Raw genomic sequence first — 17,693 nt, forward strand, 5'->3', positions numbered from 1 at the left:
TATTCTATTTATTTATTTGCAAAGAGAAAGAGAGAGGGAGAAAGAGAGAGAGAGAGAGAGAGAGGAGAGAGAATGACTATGACTATGCCAGGGCCTCTATCCACTGCAAACAAACTCCAACTGCATGGACCACTTTGTGCATTCAGCTTTATTGGGTACTGGTGGATCAAACCCTGTTTAATGGGAAATGCTGTAACCATTGAGCAATCTCTCTAACCCTTAAAACAGTTTTTGGCAAATTATACTTTTATGACAGGGAAAGGTAAAGAGGGATGTAATTTCATTCTTCTATATATAAATATCCAGTTTGTTGAAAATGCTACCTTGTTTCCAATGAGTATTTTCAGCATCATTAAAAACCAACAGACTCTGACTGTTAGGGTTTATACCAAGATCTTCTATTTCATTCCATTGATCTACATTTCTGGTTTTTGTTTTTTTTTGTTTTTTTTCCCAGTGTAATGTTCTTTTTGTTACTATGGTTCTGTAACATACCTTGTGTGATAGTTAATCTATGGTTGTCAACTTGACAGGATTTAGAATCATCATGGAAACACTTTACTTGTTTGTCAGTAAGGGATTTTCTGGAATAGAGTCCACCATGAATGTTTGGTGATACGTGATATAACTGTTTTAAAATTGCATGAAGGTAATAATATATAATCAAATTTCACTATGTCTAAATTTGAGAAAGAAGCCCTATTTATATCCCAAGAAGCACTAAGATAACTTATCTTCCTAACGGACTTTTTATGTTCCAGCAATGAGGATTGCCCACTCACTATCTGAACTTGGCTTTAGTAGCTACACTTTGCTGGGTGAAAAGTATTTCTCTTCAAGTATTGTCCCACATTTCTTTCCTTGGATGGAACTACTCATTGTCTGCCCTGATCACATTCCTCTATTTCCTCCCTGTGTGCCCTTTGGATTTTGGTACTAAATGAACCTAATTGCATTCTCAAAGTTTTATATTACAGCTCTTAGCTTTGGAAGGTATAAGGTTTGTTGATTGTGAAAATGTGGAAAATTTTGAGGGGAATGAGGACTATTAGCAATAAGTATACTGGGTCAGATATGGATGCTAACCTCAACAATTGGGGAGTTGAGGCAGGAAAATTTCTATGAAGTGGTGTCAGTGCGGGCTACATGATGAGTTCTAGGAAGACTGATTTTATGTACTTTACAAGTAATTTTACTTGTAAAATTATGATTATTTGTAAGGGCACAACAATGTAAATCAAAGTTCTGAAAGAAATATTGTGGTGCCACTCCTACTTACTTGTATGATTTTATAAAATTGCTGAACAATTAATTCATAGTAAAAAGTTGCTTGAACTTTGTAAAATATAAAAATTTCAAGTTGTGGTAACATTGATAGTACTGAAGATACGTAGTCTGTTGTGTTTAAATGGGTTGGAAACCTAACAGTAGTTGAGATGTGATAGAATATTTTCTTACTATGTATAAAAACTTAAGCTGGTAAGGTGAATCTGATCCACAAAATTCTTGCAGATATTATGCTTAGAAAATGAGGGCTTCTTTTCCTTTCCTTTAATTTTAATTTTTTTAAAATTTGGGCTTCTGTGTGAGAAGGAAAAAAACTCAGTAGCAGAGGCCAGTAAGCTAGAAAAGAGATGTAAAGGGAAAATATAGGAAGGGAGGGGAGTACTTACTAGGATGGTATTGTATATATGTAAGTAGAATAGACTAATGGGGGTGAGAACTTCTAAAGTGAGGTCAGGGGAAGAGCTTGAGTAAAGCAAAGGTGGAGGGAGGGCTAATCAAATTATAAGAGGATATAAATAAACCATATAGAATCCTACAACTTTTGGACAATGAAACACTCAGGAGCTAGAAAATTTTCAGTGCCAGGGATGGGATACCTTCCAGTGAGTTGTTGGCTAGGGAGATCCCTGATGCCCCCAAAACATTATAGGCCATTGCTGAGGCCCTTGGTTTCACACCAGGAATAGATGGGAAGACCCTATTGCTAAAGACTCCACATACTTGGGCTGCAAGACCACTGAGAAATCCTGCTGGAACTGAGCTGATAAGCTCCTCCATGTAGACCAGCTGACAGGAAACTGGAAGAAGACATTCTGCATGCAGTTCAATGGGAAAAAGAGAAATCACCAGTGAAGTTACTCATCAGTGGACACTGCAAGCCTTATATTTGGCCAGCCAGCCCAAATGAGCCAACGGCTGCAATAGTGGCACATCTATCATGGTGGAAACCAACTGCCCTCTAATTGGACTGGAGGCCCATTCCATGGGAGGGAATACATCCCTCATACTGAAAACTTAAAACAGGGGTAGTCATGAGCCCTAGGGGTGTAACATCTGTCTGGCTAATTGTATATACTGTGCTTATCAAACTGCCAAGTAAGCACTTTTCTTAATGTTCATACCCTTATATTAATGCTACTCTAACTTTGGGCAGAGAATCTTCTCTTTTCAGATGGCAGTGACCTTGGGACGACTCAGAAGGTATTATAGTGATGGAAAGAAGTGACTGGAGTACTAACATTTCTATCACACCTTCCAAGGCTCAGGATCTAATGTGGAAGAAGTGGTGGAAAGAATGTACGAGACAAAGGAAGGGTAGGACTCCTTACAACATGCTCCCTCCAGACATAAAATAGACTGGATATCCATGACCTCACAGTGCCTGACATTACCTACACAAGACCATCATAAGAGGAGGAAAAGTTCATGACATCAAAATAAAAGAGATACTGATTGAGAAGGGGAGGGGATATGATGGAGAATCAAGCTTGAAAGAGGAAAGTGGGGGGGTATATTTTTTATAATCATGGGAGTTGTTAATAAAAATTTGAAAAAAAATATTTCTCTATTTATTTGAGATAGAGAGAGAGGGAGAAAGAGAAGAGAGAGAGAAAGAGAGATAGAGATACATACAGACAGAGAGAGAGAGAGAGAATGGATGAGCCAGGGCCTCCAGTCACTGAAAACAAACTACAGATTCATGTGCCCCCTTGTGCATCTGGTTAATGTGGGTCCTGGGGAATTGAACCTAGGTCCTTTGGCTTTGCATGTAAATGCCTTAACCACTAAGCCACTTCTCCAGCCCTCTTTTCCTTTTAAATTCTTACTCAGCCTTTTCTGAGATATTGTGCCGATGGTAGTCTGAAAGCAAAATGTCCCTCATAAATCCCTATGTTTGTGATTAAGCCACGTATTTAATCCCTACTTCAGACAATTTGGGATATGGAGTCTTGCTCAAAGAGATGTGTAACTGCACACTGACCTTGAGGTTTATTATCCTAGCGTGCTATAGCTATTTAGTTCACTCTTGCTGTTCCTTCCAGCTACTAGTATAAGACATGATACCCAGTCTCTGCTACATGTTCTACACCATGACGATACATCCAATCAAAAGTGAAAGCTTGAAATAATCCTTTTGCACTTCTAAGATGCTATTGGTTGTATGTTTTGTCCCAACTACAAGAAGGTACCTTTCTCCATGATTGAGATATCTCTCAAATGAAGTCATTTTTAACATCTCTGACAGAAGAAAAGGAAACTGAACATACAAAGCACAACTTTGTATCAGTTCTACAACCCAGAAGTTGAAGCTTTAAATTGTATTCCATTGGCCAGCACTTGGTCACTTGTCTCAACCTACATTTAATTGGAAATCAGAATAACAAGTACACTGAATGATACTGTGCATGTTTATGATGGGTTTCCCATGAAGGAATATAAGTTTATGTAAATGTTATATGGTGTTTATGGATAGGGAACCACTGGGAATATTTCAATGTATTGCAACGATGTTATACTAGTAGTGAAGTAGGCATTAGATCATTTATGAACTTCTTGGACATAGTTTGGAATTAGCACTGAAAAATGAAGTTCTGAGGCTGGAGAGATGGCTTAGAGTTACCTGCACTTGTTTACAAAGGGTGATGGCCTGGGTATGATTCCTCTGGATCCACATTATGTCAGATGCATGAAGTGTCACATGTTTCTGGAGTTTGTTTGCTGTTTCAATAGGCACTGAAATGCCTTCTACTCATACTATGTCCTGTGTCTGTATGCCTGTCTCTCTCTATCTCTCTCACAAATAAATATTAAGAAGAAAGTTGAAGTTTATGACACTGGATAATAAAATGTTTTACACAAAAAAGGAAGATGTGTCACTATGAAAAAAATGTTTTTGCCTATCTATTAGGGATTTTCTACATTAGGATACACCCTAATTGTGGGTGATAAAATTTCATGGGATGAAATCCTCAATTCAGTAAAGAGGAGAAGACTAGCTGAGCAGCAATATCCATTACTCTGCTGGGATTCCACACTGTTGGAATGAGGATGACCAGGTCTTGTCATCATGCCTTGCCTGTATGAGGGACTATAAGCTAAAATAAACCCTACCTTCCTTAATCTCATGAATAAAACACATTTTTTTAATTTGTGTGTGTGTGTGTGTATGTGTGTCTGTTAGTGTGTGCTCATGTGCACGTGTATGTTTACATGCCAGGATTTTTTTGCAACTGCAAACAAATGCCTATCTGGCTTTACTTGAGCAGCTAGGGAATTAAACCTGTATTATTAGGCTTTGTAAGCAAGTGCCTTTAAAGACTGAAACATCTCCCCAGTCTCCTTTAAACTTATTTTTGTCATTTTTTCCCAGCAATAAGAATGTAACCAAAACACATAGAAATTAGCTATGTTGATAGTTCCAACCCCACCCCAATCAGTAGTGATTTGGCAATCTGAGCTATCTTGGGCTTCCATATGAATTTTAAGATTTTTTTTCTTGTTTTATAGAAGAATGTCTCTGGAATTTTGGTAAGGATTACATTAATTCAGTAGAATACTTTTGTGAATATAGCATTTTTCACAGTTTATTTTTCCAGTCCATGAGCACAGAGGGCCTTTATGTCTCTTAGATTCTTCTTCAATAACTTTCATGAGTGTTTGGGGTTGTCATTATAATTTAGGTTTATTATAAGTTACTTTACTTTTCTTTGAGGACAGTGTGAATTTAATTCTTTACCTGATTTCCTCCTCAGCATGCTTGTTATTGGTACCTAAGAAGACTGTTGAATTTTATATATTAATTTTGTGTCTGAACACATTGCTGAGTTTATCAGCCCTAAACCTTTTTTGATAGAATTTTCAAATTTCATGTATAATGAATAATATCATTCCCAAATAAAGATAATTTCACTTCTTCATTTCCTGATTGTATTCCTTTATTATTTTGTATTGTAGTAGTTCCTAAGTAAGATTTCAAGCACTATATTGAAAAATATGGGAAAGAGCTGTCATTCTCATCTTCTTCCAGATAATAGAATTCTTTGAGGTTTTCTTTTATTTTTCTTATCTAGGATAACATTGCTTTACATTCATAATATATAGCATTTATTATACTGACCTAAGTTCCCTTTTCCCCTAATCTGTTAAGTGGATTCATCATGAAGGAATGTAGGTCAAATACCTTTTCCCCAGATATTGAGATGATCATGTGAAGTGTCCATTTATATGGTATATATTATTTACTGACTTGCTTATGCTGATCCACCGCAGCATCTCTGTACTAAATCCAATTTGATAACGGTGAGTGATATTTTTAATGTGATCATCTTCAATTGTCATTATCTCTGACAATTGCAGCCAAAGCAGCTGAGTCTGGGTCTTCAAATTTGCTTACATTTCATTCTCTGTCATACCTTACATCTTTCATATCTTTCTGCAATATGCATTTCATCTGCCAAAAACACCAGTCTATGACTTTTAATTTCAAATATCCTAAAGTACTCAGCACATGGGCAGAACATAGCATAAATATGACATGAATTGCCTCTAACTCACATCCTGAAAAATTCCTCCTTTTTTATCCACAGAAATCTTATAAACTAAACCATCAGAGCTCACACTTATCTCTTCATTTAGTTTGTGGTATGGAACTCTGTCTCAAAGGAGTGAGGGAGGAAAGAAAACAAGAGATGTTAAGTGTTTATGTTATTCCTAAGTACATTCTGGAACAGGGGCTGGATATTTCTAAATTAAATAAAGAAATAAAGAAATGTATTTATAGAGGCAATGACAGTACACCTGGCATTAATCAGAATCTCTGATGCATAAGTGTAGTAATTTATTTCATTTTTCAGCATGCAAAAATACAGCCAACCAGCTAATACCTTCTTTTTTATAGCCACCTTTTTCTTAGTTGTAAATTAAGCTGATTTGCCACTTAATATCTACTAAAGTCCAGCCATTTGTTACGATCTATTGCCTGAAAGTGTACAGCTGCAGTGCTTTCATCCCACACTGAAGTTCTTCTTATCCTTTCAGAATCACCCAGGACAATTCTCAATAGTTTTTAACATGTTAACTGAGGTCAGAATGCTTGGAAGTTCCTATTGGATCATAGTTCTGACAGTTCTCATTAAGAAGTAGTGCTAAGGAGGTTATAAGAGGTAAATAGAATTTGAGTGTCTTGAGTTTGGATGGAGTAGGTTGGAGCAATGCATAAAATTCATCTAGTCAATGTTTTGCACTGATCCCATCATAAAGTTCATATAGACACATGACATTTCATGCTGTGCTTGACCCAATACAAATTGTATCATTTGTATATTGGTCATCTTCTCATTTCTGGGACAAAACACCTGAAAAAATCAGTTGAAAGAATTAAGAGTTTATTCTAGTTTTCAGTTTCAAGTTATAGTCCATCATGGTGGGATAATTATATGCCTTTGGGTTCAAAGGCAGAGTCGGTGATTTTGGTATTGGAACACGGGGAACCAAAGGTTATGGAACATTGCCTGTTGGTTCCTATGGACCTCTGATGTTCCACTTACTCTGGTTAATCTTTGAGCTTTTAATTATGGTAAATGCAAGGAGAAGCACTTCTTGTTCTTTCTACTGTACTCACTGACAACACATGGGTCTCATGGATATGCAAATCCATGTTGATTCACAGCACCTCCCACCTGCTTCCATACAGAGATCTCACCTGGCATAAGAACTTCATTTACAAATACTAAAGAGCTTAGCGTGTATTGTGCAATGTGTAAGTCAAGGTCATGATCCCTGCACAGATGGCAAAGAGAGGCCACTATGTGAAGTTGGGAAAGTGAAGCTTAGCTTCAATGCAAACTTCAGGATGCTAGAGATGCAAGAACCATGGAACTTCTGCAAAGAAATGCTCCAACTTCAAGATGGATATGGCCCACAAGAAAGGCTACAAGGCAACACATCTGGAAGATCAGAGCACTATGCTGAGCCCAAACAAGTGCTCCAAAAAAGAAGCAAATCCTTACCTCAGTTCTGCTGGGTCACAAACTTACACTAAAAGGTAACTAATCTGAACTCCACTGTGGCAAGAATGCCACAAATTTGATTCTGTAAGTTTGAGTTTGAAATGAGAATTATGCCTCCCTTTATCAGTGCAGTTTTTAAAATGAAAAAAAATCACATGAAGTGAAAGAGTTCAAAATCCATCCAACCAAGGAATAAATACTGATTGAAGTAATATTCTGCTTTTTAAAATTCATTGTACTTTAATTATAATTTGCCCTTTTAATTTTAAGTTTGTGAATAACTTATAATAAACTGGTCATATTTAGTTTATATCGTATACACATTTTTACTAAGTTATTGAGTTATTTTTGATAACTCTATATATTTATACAATGTACTTTGATCCCACTACCCCCAAATACTCTATTCTCTGTCTTCCCACTAAAATCCTTATTCTCAAAAAACCTACATCCCATTTCCATACCTTGTTTAATATATTTTGACCCACTGATCATGGGTAGGAGGTTATTAACTAAAAAATGCTAAATTCTCCAGTGGCTACTTCCCTAAAAGGACATGATGCCCCACTTTCAGTAATCGTCAGTTTCCACTGTTTACTCTGGGAGATGTAGGACCACATGAACAGCTCCCTCACATATGAGGAGATATTGAAAGGCTCAATCATGTATAGGAAACCCCATCTGCTGTGAGCCCTCAAGTGTAGCAGACTTATTATATCTACAAGACAGAATTCCACACCCCTCACTTTCCAGCTTCCTACTCATATTTTTTCCACTTCCTCTTCTGTGATGTTACACAAACCTTTGAGTGTATGGTTTAGATAACATGCTTATGGCTAAGCATGAACTTGTTACTTATTCTTGGTAACTCTGCCATTTGTGCATCTCTCTGTCTATTATTCCTTCTTCTTTGTGCCTCCATAGAGTAAAATTTTAAAGAAAGGGAAATTATGAAGTATAAAGTTCTACTCTTTGCCACTTCTATGGGATTTTCAGATAATCCTTGAGTAAATGAATGATTCCACCATTCATCTGAGCTTTGATCTCCACCTGCTGATCAGCAGAAAGCCTGAGGTTAACTTGTTCCTATACTCAACACTAAAAAGTTCAATGGTATAGCCAAATGTAGAAAAGTATAAAATGTCCCATATAGTTAGTTATCTTTTAATTTTTATGATAGCAATTCTTAATTTTCCAAGTGGAGTAAAAAAAAACATAAATCCCAGATGTGTAGTAAGAACTGAACAATTTAAAGAATAATTTAGCTATAAAGCAGAATACCTGAGCATAAGAACTAAAGCCTACCTGTTGCAGTTATCTTTGTGTTGCTAGGAAAAACATCCAACCAGAAGCAGCTAATGGGTGGAAAGGGTTTATTTTAGGTTACTAATTCCAGGGGAAGCTTCATCATGGTAGAAGAAGCTGGCTCACTTAGTAAATCCATAAGCATGGGCAGTAGGAGCTCAAGCTGGTTCTCTACATATCTTTTAGGGATGGGTACAATATCTGTCCCTAGTGAAATGCCTCCTGAAGACTGAATAGGAAACTTGATCAAAAATACCTAAGAGTATAGGAGACATACGTTTACATTCAAATCACCACACTACCCTTACACAGGTAGCTTCCTTTTATAAATTGTATACATGGCAATAGACTTTAGTCCCTTCTGATGCATTCTTCTGCTAAATGTAGTTTAAACAGATTTATCAGGGGAAACTTCTCTCATATTCATATGAAGTCATGTTTACATCGTTGTGTGCTGTGTGCTTGTCATGTGGGCATGTGTGTTATGAGGCACATATCACTAGAAGAAATAGAACATAGATTCATAGATTTTTTTTAATATGTGTAAATCTACCTCTTTTGTAATACTGCAACAGTATGCTGATGCAGGCACATTCCACATGCTGATGGATTCAAACAGCAGAAAATAGAAGAAAAAGGCAAATTTTATTACCAGTTGATAGTTAAATTGCTCATTTACTTAGGCAGAAACAGTACCCTTATGCTAGATATAATAAAGCATCATTAAAATTCACTGTTTAATTCTTTTCTACATAAATCTATCTCTCTTTTTGTATGAGAGTTTCACAGCTGAAAATAGACCAGTATGAGCATTGTGTAATAGAAAACCTTTTTAATGTGGTGGTTAAATAGAAAGTTGTTTATATCTTAATAATTTCAGCTTCCTTACTGAATAGGTTCTGCTAAATAAATGTGTAATCTATTTGTTCCTTTTGAGTTTTGAGAAAAATGCCCAGATTTGGTTTCCTAGGAAATAGTTCTCAATTCTGGAGAAATTAAATTGGACTGATTAGTTGCTTTACTTATTTGTCCTGTTATTTTGTCACAGGATTGAAGAGTTTCCTGTGAAAAGAGATGCATAAGAGGACTATATTCACTAATATGAGAGACATCGATATGACATGGCAGCCAGGCACTGAAAGGATAAGGTGACATAAATGGGTTTCAGACCTGACTTGTTAATTTAGTGATCATGTAAACTAATAGAAATCACTAAAATATAAGTTTTTCTTCCTTAAAATGAAAGAAGGCCCATCCTGGCATAACATGCCTCAAATGGTAACTGATAAAATGACAGCTGTGACAGTGCTTGGCATAGGCAAAATATTTATTAGAATCAATCCAGAGTTGGAGAAATGGCTTAGTGGTTAAGGTGTTTGCCTGAAAAGCCATAGGACCAAGGTTCAATTCCCCAGTACCCACATAAACCAGATGCACAAAGTGGTGCATGTGTCTGGAGTTCATTTGTAGTGGTTAGAGTGTCTCTCTCTCTCTCTCCTTCTATGTCTCTCTCTCTTATCTACCTCTTTCTATCTCAAATAAATTAAATTTAAATTAACCCATCCAAAGGGCTCTTAAACCTTGAGAGTGCAAAAATGAGTATTATTCATTACCATTGAAAATTTAATTTATTTCTGGCTGGAGAGATAGCTCAGCAGTTAAGATGCTTGCCTGTAAAGCCTAATGACCTGGGTTTGATTTCCCAATACCCACATAAAGCCAGATATACAAAATGGTACATGTGTCTGGATTTTGTTTGTAGTGGCTAGAAGCTCTGGAGCAACCATTGTCACACTCTCTCTCTTTCCTTGGAGATAAATAAAATATCTTAAAAATATTTTACCCTTAATGAATTTCTATTAATTTTACTTATCACTGGGGTCCCACACGATATGACCACATAAACATACAGTAGCAACTGATCAGATTTAGCTTCCTTTCATCTACCCTCATCACTTCCATATACAATTCTCACCCTGTAGCCATAACTATTCTTCAATTGAGTTGACATGTGTTAGTTCCTAATTTCTAATGTCATATAGCTCTCTAGTCACACGGTCATGCCTGAACATTCAAACATTTAACCATAGGGTTGCTTTTACTGCAGTACCATAGGGTCAGCATGGTACAAAAAAGAAGGGTGGAAACATTCAGGAAGGTACTATGACTTAACTTGGGTACTTATCTTATACAGATATTTGCCAGTCAAATGGATGTTGGGACCATAATCTGTGCAGAAACAATAAAATGAAGAAGGTAGAACACAGCATACTAAAACAGGCCTGATATCAAACTCACATTGTCAGAATATAAAATGTCAGTTTAGGTGGCTGCAGCAGGGCCAGGTCATAGTGGCTTTTCAATCCACAGTGATAAAAGTGATCTTCGTTCTTCAGAAAATGAAGAATATTGCTTTAGGATCCCCTTTCAAATGATCATGTATCATTATTTTGCTCTGAAAGAACATTAATTATAAAGGAAACTTCATTCAAGTCTTTACTACTTTGCTGACTGGACTGTGAGAAATTTCTATTGTCAGCACTTTAGAGTTTCTAGTACTTAATATGAGTATAATACATTCTAATTCAAAAAAAACAAAATAATAAAAAGTTCATGGCATGGGTTTTAATGTTACATTAAAAACCTATGGATCACTAAGCCAGGATAGTTAATGAACAGGAAAGAAATTATTGGTGAATTGGTAGCTACCTACTAAAGTTCAGCTGCTGCTAATAAAATTTCCCTGGATTTGCTCAACAGTGAAAGTTATAGACCATGAAGAAGATGTTATCTACACACTCACTATGTATTTAAAGTCACCTATGCCCCTAAAAAGGAAGGGGTAGTGAATTAATAAAAACAACAACACATCTATTTAGTAAAACTTAATAGTTTGGTCATCATTCTTAAAATTCTTTATTAAAGAAATGACTCATTTGCAATCAATGTTCTACCAAAGGAAATGTTTTTGTGTTGTGCCTATTACAATTGTGGAAGTAGTATTGCTTAGTGGTACTATAGAACTTCATTTACTTTTTATTTTGCATATGATCACTCTTATGCACAGTCATATTTTTGTGATGATTTTGGTGATAGAATTGGAATATCAATATTTATTACCTGTTCAAAAGTCAGAAAACAAAACCTATCATTTATAACATCTCCAGCATGAAGGGTATGCCATATAGGTACAATGTGTCCATAAAACACAACATTATTATTGAGTTCTGTTTGAGTTACAACAGTTTCCAAAATTTGTTTTTCCCTGAAAATACATGCTTATTCAAACTTTGTGCACAAATCTTGTTACAGTATCTGACAGTGAAGACAACTGACCAATTTTTAGATGGCAACTTCTCAAATCTGTTAGAAAATGAAGAAACATGGAATTGTGGGCTCCCATTTATTGTATGCCTATGATACATTGTCCTGCTTATATTACAAGACATTCAAATAAAAAAGACTTAATCTGGTGAAAACTATCATTCTGGTGTCCCATGTTCATCCTAATAATATTCTTAAATGGAAAACATCTCACGTCCACATGAGTTCACAGATCTAAGTATGTATCTTGATTGTAAGAATCTAGATGTTTAGCTTTGAGTTTATTTCTTCCTGCTTCCTGTAAGAAGACACTTGTATGATTACTCTAATTCTAGAATGATTCATGAAATCAACACATTCTAAGTTTCTTGAAGCATTTTTGTACAGTGGAATTTCCCAAGTCTAAAACCCAGCAGTCCCATTCTTTCACAGAAGACACTAGTCTCCCTCACCATTATCATCCTACATGAAAGGACGTCAATGTAATGATGGACCTAAAACTGAAACAGCAACACAGGGCATGAAGAGCATGAACAAGGCACACTAAAATCAGTTTTTTTTTTTTAAAGAAATATAGGCAAGATCCATTATCTGTATACGTCTTAATATACTTGTGTTTTAATAGAGAAAGTAATTATTTCCCTTAGAGAGGCTGTAAGGATCAATGATAAAATATAAACAAAAGACCTTACACATTGGCTAACACAAAGTAGATACAGTATATAGAGTTGTTACTATTGTTAATGTGACAATTTAAAAACCAATCCTCTATTTATATATTGATGAACATCAATTGTCATTTCTAGGTTGGATTTTTTGGTATATAAAATACCTTTTATGTGGCTACTAATGTTGCTGGCATGTTATGTAAAATATCATTGCAGGGTTTTCCACATTATTACACAAGTAGTTTATTACACATAATTGATATTTTAAAGTAGAATGAGGGAGTTTAAAGCTTTTGATTACAGTATTATAAGGTATCTTACAAATAGATGTTAATATTCAGAAAACGACATCATGTTTTCTGATACTTTAATTTCATTACTCTGTGTTTTTATATCCCTCTCTATTTTTTATTTTTTTAAATTTAGTTTATTGGTTTTCTTTTCAGCAAATACAGGCAGTTTGGTACCATTGTTTAGGCTCATCCATGACCTACCAACTCCCAATGCCCCCCCCCCCTTGTTGATGTAAATGGGTCATGCATTGTGGACTTAGCCCACAGTTATTGGTATGATAAATGTCTCTGCATATCATGACCCAACATGTGACTCTGACATTCTTTCCACCCCCTCTTCCGCAAAATGTCCCTGAGCCATGTTGGGTTCATTTTTGGTCTGCTTCAGTGCTGACGTGTTGGGGGCCTCTGAGGCTCTGGCTCTCTGATTTGGTAGGAGTTGATTTTTCTCTGTGTTGGTCACCTTCCCCTTTGTGCTGGTATCCAGTTCATCAGGAAAACAGCACTCTTGCTTGTTTCACCAATTTTCCTTAGTTTCAGTTGGGCCACTTTTGAGGTATGATGGGGCAGCTCCCTCCTTAGGATCTGCATCTATCTGAAAAAGAGAAGCAGATTCTCCAATGGAGAGTAAGTTAGCACCCAGAAAATTGAGATAGCACTTACTTTTTTGATAAAGAGTTTAATAGGTGTAGGCCCTGTTGTACCCCATGATTGATGGTAGCTTGATATTGGAGAGTGGACTTATGTTTGGATATGGTTCTGACTTGTTTCCCAGCTCCAGCTATGGATCCCATACCACTGAGGGGATCAGTTACCCAAATCAAGAGCAGTTGGTTCCCCACCATGGCTGTGGCCACTATTGCACTTGTGTGGGTATCACAACAGGTTATTTGTTGCTAAGTAGGTTAGACCATGAGTTGCTTGGACAGATATTGGTCATTTCCCCCAGTCGCCCATGTAGCACCTTCTGGCACTAGACACGCTGACTGTCTGGGGACTGACTCTCTCCTGGCTTCCAGCCATGCCATTCCATTTTACGTGTCAGCTGTGTATGGAGTCTTCAGCAATAGGGTCTTACCACTGACCTATGGTGGGTCATCAAGTACTCTGACAGAAGTCTGTCATTCTTTTAGGAAACCTTGTAGGTTTCTCTGATCAAAAGCTCGTTATCGATGATAGCCCCATGCTGGTAGTGGAGGTTACAGGTCAGTGCTCACTAAGAAAATGAGGAAAAAAAATAACTAATATACAAGAGTTAGAGAGGAGAGAGAGAGAATCCCTCTATATTTTTACATATTGTAAGGACACAAGATGCTTCTACATTAAATTCAATCTATTTTGTTTATAGGAAAACATCAAAAGAACTAAAAACTTTGTTGCCTGTGATACTTTGGGGTTAGTCCATAACATTTGGACATCTCAGACACAGCTTCCTTGCAATTTCAGATTTGATGCACTTACTTTGAACTGGTTACCAATGTCCTATGACATTCTAATTGTCCATGGCACTTAGCACTGACAGTCAAGCAGCTTACTGAGAAATTACGATACTGACTCCAGCAACTTCAACTATCAAGGTTTAGACTTTCAGAAAAATATCATCATAAAATTATTCTCTACTCTCCCAGTTTCAAAACACACACATACACATTTATAGAGCCAACGTCATTATACATAAACCACTGCTGCTGTTTATGGATATGGTTCCCAAATATTGTTCCATCATTATAGTATTTACTGAAGTTTCAGAGTTCCAGGATTGAATTGCACTCCTTACTTTATACAATAAATGTCAAACATGAGGAAATTACCTTCCACTAAATGTAGCCATAATGAGAAAATTTCCACCAATTGAATAAATTTTCCATTTACATATCAGGATCTCTGGGTGCTTTCTGTTACAAATCCAACACCCTTGTGAGAACTTTACAATATTCTTCACAACTTCTGAGTACATTTGTATAAGTAATTTCAGAAGCATGTCCATCTCCATAGTAGGAAAAATAAGGTGAAAAATAAATGAAGACAAAGAGAACATGTACACTGTGAAAACCATAACTTTAATATATCAAGGGAGCTACCCTGTATTAGTTTTTTTGAACAAATCCTTGGCTAGAAGCAACTTACAGAAGGAGAGTGCTTATTTTGGCTTCTAGTTTCGAGGGAATATATTCCATCATGGCAGGGATAGCATGACAGCAGGTATGGGAGTATAGCTAGCAAAATTGCTTTCACAGTTCGGTAACAGTGAGGGAATAAGAAGCAGGACCAAGCTATAAAATATTTAGGCTTACCCCAGTGACACAATTCCTCTTGCAAAGCTCCACCTGCAAAGGTTTCATGACTTTCTCAAATAGAGCCACCACCAGAAACAAATTTAAACACATTAGTATGTTAGGGACATTTTATATTCAAGCCACAGCAAAGCTTTTCCCTCCAGAAACCCTAAGTCCTATGGAGTATAGGAAAACTTTCATATGATTGATTAAACTGAAGTATAGTGTTAAATACATTGATTTTATGCTCAAAAGGTTGAAATCGGGCCAGAGAACAATACACTCTAGGCACTCATGCTTCTCCATCTCCTCTTTCCAGTGGGTTACAATAGAAGATTCACAGTACCAGCTTCTCTGACAAGCCACTCTAATCATATAATTTGATAAATTGGATGAAGTGAGCATCTTCTGTGGGTTCTAAATCAATCTCATCTTCAAAGAATCCATTTTCATCTTGTTCATCTCCATTTTCTACCTACTGTGACCACTTGCCTACAGATTTCAAGAATGAAGATTCATAGATTTTGAAGCTAAGTATTTTTTTAGTCACATATATACATTTATTCACATTTGTGCACATGGATTCATGATAAATTTTTATATAATGAATTATATAAAGTTGAAAATGAAAGATTTTATTCAAGTAATAATGTTACTTATGAAGAAATTAAGGAAAAATAATATAAAAGAAGAAAAATATAAAAATTATCACATTATTATTACCTAAAACATATAATATTATATATGGAAGTTGAGAGAAAGTTTTATACCTTTAATCACAATAAATTTACTATTTAGAATTAAAAATTAAATGAAAATTTATCAGAGATGTTTCTCTAATATGCTTCCAAATACAAATTGAACATGTTAAGTAGCAGAAGGATCAAAAAATTGTTCTTCTGTATATTTAAAACACCAAAGTAAATGTTACATATTTTTGTTGATATCCAAAAATATAATGAGTACATTAAAGTATAGTTAGTAGGTTAAACAACAAAATCAGACACTTCGGAGCAAGTACTCTTGAAAGTCACAGTGATGAGATCATAGATGGTTGCTCGGGGATGATAAACATTCCTTGTCATGATTCTCTTTCTTGATTTGAATCGTGGGTACAAGTTTAAGTTATATTTCATGCATAAATTTTTGTATGTTTGAAGTATTTCATAAAATTAGAACTCTTGGATATTAGAGTCTCGCTGTAAGATTCATACAAGCTGCAGTTATTCTCTGAGAATGTTCTGAGATCATAAGATGCATAACTTTTCCCAAATTCCCTCATTACATATCCTTCAACATTGCTCTTTCAAAATCTGTAATTATTTGGCCACAGAGGGAATTAGTCACAGCTTGTGACCCAATGGGCCATGGCTTTTTCTTTCTCAGCCACACATTCCCATGATTATAGGACCCATACATTTTAGAATGGAAAAAGCAGGCTTTGATTCACTTTATTTTAAAGAAGGAGAGCTCATCTTTATTTCGGAGAACATTAATTTATTAGGTTATAGATAGTCAGGGTAACTATAAGCAAACAAATAATGAATTCAACTTCAATGTGAAAACTAGTATTGTCCCAGTTCACTGGCTTGTTTGCAGCACCAGAAAAGCTGCACCTAGCTCAGGTACTATAGTCTGTACATCATCTGGGTAAGTGGAAGTTCTTGTCATTTTAATGCAAAAGTTACCATCATCCTAAACATTATGCTTCCTTTTCTCATGATCCAATTGAATGAGTAGGAGATGTCTATGGACAATTTTAACATATACACAATGTGTCATATTGTTTTCAATCTGCAAAAGGCAAAGTTTTCATCTTCATTCTAGGCATCTATTCAGAGGTATTCCTTTATATCCCTCCTCTATGGAACTCCTTGTCTACAAATCTCCAGTTATTTTCTTTTCAAATCCTTTATTATTCAAACATCCATATTTTCAGATTTTTCTCCTTTTATATATGAAGATGACAAACGTATGTCCTACATAGTTATTTTCACTATGAGAACTGAATTCACCTATGTCATCCAAGTCCATCTTTGGCTATTTGGTAGGTGGGGGAAGCGCCAGCAGAGCCCAGTTACTGTTGTGGTGATTTATCCTCTAGCTCCATGTGTGCCTACACAAATATGTCTTCTATCATAGTTAAGTGAAGACTAGGAACTACCTTGAAGGATATAGGTAGGGACCAAGGGAACTTCTCATAGTAGTTACAATGGGAATATGTTATATCTGGTCATACAATTCATTTTGCCTGCTTTATTGGATCAAAGCTTGTCTTAAAAACAACACTTTTATGTGAAAGCAGATCATTTCTTGCCTAGCCTTTTTTCTATCACTTGAAATTTGGTTAGCACACAGTTTATGGAGTTAAACTTGGATTCCATGGTCTTTGTATTAATTAGCTTTTATTGTTGCTGTAACTAAATACCTGACAAAAGCAACTTAAGAGGAAAACAGAATTTACTTTGGCTCACATTTTAGAAGGGAGCTAATCTATCATGGCTTGAAAGCATGGTAAAAGAGCATGAAGAG

Source organism: Jaculus jaculus, chromosome X, assembly GCF_020740685.1.
Source record: "Jaculus jaculus isolate mJacJac1 chromosome X, mJacJac1.mat.Y.cur, whole genome shotgun sequence".
Classification (NCBI taxonomy): Eukaryota; Metazoa; Chordata; class Mammalia; order Rodentia; family Dipodidae; genus Jaculus; species Jaculus jaculus.